The sequence below is a fragment of the Grammomys surdaster genome, unplaced genomic scaffold (assembly GCF_004785775.1).
Source record: "Grammomys surdaster isolate TR1022 unplaced genomic scaffold, NIH_TR_1.0 146, whole genome shotgun sequence".
Lineage (NCBI taxonomy): Eukaryota > Metazoa > Chordata > Mammalia > Rodentia > Muridae > Grammomys > Grammomys surdaster.
The window spans coordinates 2,543,965-2,548,904 of NW_021604604.1; positions in this window are offsets into that span (position 1 = coordinate 2,543,965).

A 4,940-nucleotide genomic window follows, 5' to 3' on the forward strand; every position below is an offset into this window, starting at 1 on the left:
GTCTTCAGTTATTGGATGTGTTTGAGAGGAGTAGGAGGCGTGGGCGGGAGGGAGGGGCTGAGCTTGTCATGGTCTTTCAAAAGCTCAAAGCCCATGTTCAATGATACATCTTCTACAAGGCCAAACCTTCTTATTCCTCTCAAACAGTTCCAATAACTGAAGACTAAGCATTCAAGTATATGAGCCTATGAGGTTCATTACCATTGAAACCATCACATCTTCCTTCCGTAGCCTATGCCTCAAACTGTACTCTTTCCTCTGTAGTCTGTTCCAGGGTCACTGGCTTTCACTCTATGCACTAGTTTATTACCCAATAACACCCACTGCTAAGAGGAAAGGAAGGTAATTAATTTATTTGTTGATTAGAGTCTCTTGTAAAAATTCAGAATGGTAATCTAAAATTTACTAATACCTTATGTTTTCATTTGATCATGGCTCTGATCTACAGCCAACAAGCTTTTATATGAGTTGTATTTTAAACAGATGGCTCTCCTTTGATAAAAAAAAAAAATAGGAGAAAAGTGAAGGGTGTGACTTCTTATGTTTTAGGTAATTTCTCTTGTTTTCAGTATTAACTATGATTAAAATTTGAACATGGGAGAGGCACACCAAGAAACTGAATGAAGAGCAGAATGTGGGTTATTCTGACCAAACATGAACTAAGACTTCACTCATTTAGAATTATTGATATTAACAATTCAATGGTAAAGGGTGTTACATTATTTAACGAGAAGAGAGAAAATGATGTTGTGTCCTAAATGGAGAGAAGTAGAAAGGTGACAATTTAAGCCAGAATGACAGATAAAAAGGTAACAATATAATTGCCTAGCTGGTGCTTTTTTATAGCACATGCTTATTTTAAAATGTCCTCTGAGCTTAGGAAACAATACATTTAATCAAATGATTGTCATTCTTCTCCCTATGGCTTATAACAAATGGATTTATTTTGGTGAAAATACTTCTGGAGCATGCTCAGTCCCTGAGCATTTTGGAATATCATTACAGCCAACACAATAAAAGAGATGGCACAAGAGCAACTTGCTCTCACACCTTTGTCCCCTGTCATCTAGGTGTGTGAGAATTGCTATTTTTAACATCTGATTTGCATTTCTACCTGACCAGGCATTTGCCAGTCATTTTTGAGCCCCTGCTATAATCTTGGCAGCCAGGTGTGAAACCCTTTTTCTTGTCTAGGAAGCTCAACTTCGAGAAGGCTAGGCCACTTGGAGTTAACTCATGTGTTCACCAAAATTACATTTGCCAAGTCTTGATTCAGTTTCTCAGGTCTGCAGGACAAAGAGGGTATAAATGCTTAAGCAACTGACAGCCATTAGAAGGGAGCTCTGAGAGCCAATCTCTCTTACCATTCTAGAGCAGTGTTTTCCTGAGCAGTAATCTCTAGCGTAATGGGACACAAGAAATGCTATTGGACCTTTACCTATAGAAGGAAATCAAGAAAAGTACAGCATTGCTACAGTCTCCCAGATCTTTCTTAAAGGTCCCCATTCTGCACTATATACAGAAGAGAGGCATATGTATATATGTACATATGTGTGTGCGTGTACATACAGAAAGACAGAAAGACATCAAGAAGCATCAGAACAGAGTCCCCCTCCTCCATTCCAGTTTATAACTGGCTCCCATCCCCTATTTATCTAAATATAAAGCCACACAACTGTCCAGTCTTCATTAGATGTAACTACAAAATACATAGCTCTCTCTGAGCTTTAGATATGCGTTTCTGAAGACTCCCTTGTCATGTAACACTTCATATTTGTTTTGTGTTTCTCTTCAAAGCTGTCTTTTCTTATAGAAGCATCATCATGAGTCTGGAGACAGAAACAAGGAAAGCATTTTACCTTTTCCTCTTTTACAAACATGTGTAAAGTACACGTCCCAGTGGATTAATCTTAACTGTGTCTCAGCTGAGGATAGAGGTGAATCTAGGGAGAGAGGGCCTGATGTGTAATCATCCCCAGGAAAGACTGTGCAGGAATTAGCAAGTATTTATAGCAAGATAGGCCATTCTATAGTCAAGAAACGTCTGAAGGACTATTGCTTTATGATACACACTTCAGAAGGTCTCTGGAAATTTCATATACCAAAGATTGTAGTGTTTTTTCCAGACAAGTTAACGAAATATATAAACATTCAGCAATTAAAAGAAAAATTAATGGGAATTTTCCTTTTTAATCAGTCATATCAGTAATCACTATTTTATAATCAAGAGAGGTATAATGCAATAAGATACTAAATCACATTCCTAAGAATCGCTGTGCAAGACATTTCCATATGGTACCAGTCTGCAAGGTTTTATAACACATTCACAGATCGTGGTGACAAGGGACACATGTTAAGTTCTTAAGAGTCAATGTCATTTTCCCAGAATAATTTTGATTTTTTTCCCTTGTGCCTTGAAACTTAAACAAATATCCATGTCTTCTTAAAAAACCAAAGCCAACTATATAATCAACGAATACATCAATAAATTACATACACCTCATGTATTTAAGGCATGTCTTGATGTTATTAAAGGTAAATAAAACCTACATTATGAACATACTTTATCATCTTGTTTCTTTTGTGCCACTTACCATAGTTTGAGTAATTTACATATGTATTTGTTATTTCTTCTTTGACTCCCACCTACAAAGAGAGTTGATTTCTTCTTACCTCAATTAAAGTAGCTAAGACTATAACAGTGAATGACACCAGGCCCAACAGATATATGCAACATATCTCCCACACCTAAGGCTCATAGATATTGAGGAAGAGAGGTAGAAAGACTGTAAGAGTCTGAAGAACAAACATTGCATCTCCTAACATCGTCAGAAGGTACATCCACAGTCTAACCAACACAACTGCCTAAACATGGGCTGAACAAGTACCACAATATACATGGATAATGTTGATGGGGGAAGGCCTACAAGGCCTTAACCCTACACAGAGAACTACAGGCAACTATGGAAAGCTAAGAGCAGAAGAAATAGTTCTCCCCAGAAAAGAAGACACTAGTTAGTTATCCAGTACTGAAAGGTCAGCCCTGAAAACACACATACAAATGATATTATAAAAAATGAGCAGGTTGTATTTGTGTACTTGGGAATATATATGTATATATGTATATATATATATACACACATATCTATACGTATATATATATACACACACACATACATATATATGTGTGTGTGTGTGTGTGTGTAACAACAATTAATTTAAGAAAAAGATCATGAATGTGAAAGAGAGCAAGGAGAGGTATATGGGAGGGTTTGGAGAGAGGAAACAGAAGGAAGAAATTATATCTAATAAAATAAAGTAATTTAAAAAATAGCAAATGGCAACAAACTCTGGAGAGAATGTAGGGAAAGGGGAACACTTATTCACTGTTTGTGGGAGTGCAAACTGTTTAGCCAGTATGGAAATCAGCATGGAGATTCCAGCAATACCACTCTTGGCCATATACCCAAAGGATTCCGTATCCTACTACACTGATACCTGCTTATCTCTGTTCATTATTGCTCTATTCACAACAGCCAGGAAACAGAGACAGCATAGATGTCTATCAATGGACAGATGAACAATGAAAACGTGGTTCACATATACAATGGAATATTATTCAGCTGTAAAAATAAAACTTGAAGGTAAATGGAAGGTGCTGGAAATAATCAATGCGAGTAGGTAATCCATTCATGCTCTCATGTGGATACTCGCTTTGAATCTCTAGGTAAGCATGATATAACGAAATGTTTGATAGCTCTATTTTCTCATTACAGCCTCAGAAAATCCATATTAGAAGGAATCCATGAGATCATCATGTCTCCCAACAGCTTTATGACTCTGCCTCTTATAGTAGAAGAACTTCACCCCTGAGAGACACTCAATGGATGGTCAAGAATATTCAAAGTAATGGGATAATTATTGGGTAGCAGTCTTAAAGACTTCAGCAATAAGAATAGATTCAATAAGCATATGAAAACATCACTATAAGCTGCATGGAAAACTTTATGATTTGTCTTAATTCTTTCTGGGGGAAAGAAAATATTTCTATTTTTATAATATAATTTATGAACTGAGACATAAGAATGAGATTATGCGTATTTACAGGGTAGCATCTGATTTTTTTTATATAAGCATGTATACTATTTACTTCTTTAATTCTTTTACAATTGATTGCTTTTATTGAAAAAAAATGTCCTTTCTCTTTCTTCCAAGGGGCATGCACAGCTGTGGAAATGGGACAGCTGGCATCGCCCAAATGGCATTCTGCTTGTCTGATCATCCCTTTTGCAATTCACCAGGAGTGCAAATATGATCCAGGTATCACACTGATAGAAAGAAAATGAGAAAGCAGAAGAAATCTGTGTCCAAGCAGAAGCCCAGGACTGCACGAAGCAGATTGCAAAGCAGAAGAATCCCAGTACACTTCCTGGTTTAGTCACTGAGAACTTCATTTTGGTTGTTATGTATCCAGCATTGACTAATGCAGAGACTGGTACCCATAAGTAGACCTCTGTCATAAAAGTGTAATGAGCAACACTGACCCTGAGATCATGGCTGGAATAAGGAAGCACTGAGGAAGGATGAGAAATGGTGATCTACTCACTTGACAGACAAGCCACTTGGCAATACTGTCCTCTGTGGGAACTTGGGGTACAGAAAATATCAGTATTCAATTAAGATTGGCAAGAAGCTTCTGAGGCCCAAAACTGATAGAATGAGCTGCTCCTTCTGTACTCTTAGAAGAATAAGAACATTTCAAATGCTTGTGTGCAAGTTGAAGAAAACAGAAGTTTAGCAATGTGTAGTCTGGACAAGAGAAACTGATTATTACCCAGTGAAAAATATCACTGTTATGGGGATTGCCTGAGACACCTCATCCAGGGTATCAGTACAACATCATCTCAAGACAGACACTACAGTGAGACCTGAGTAGTCAT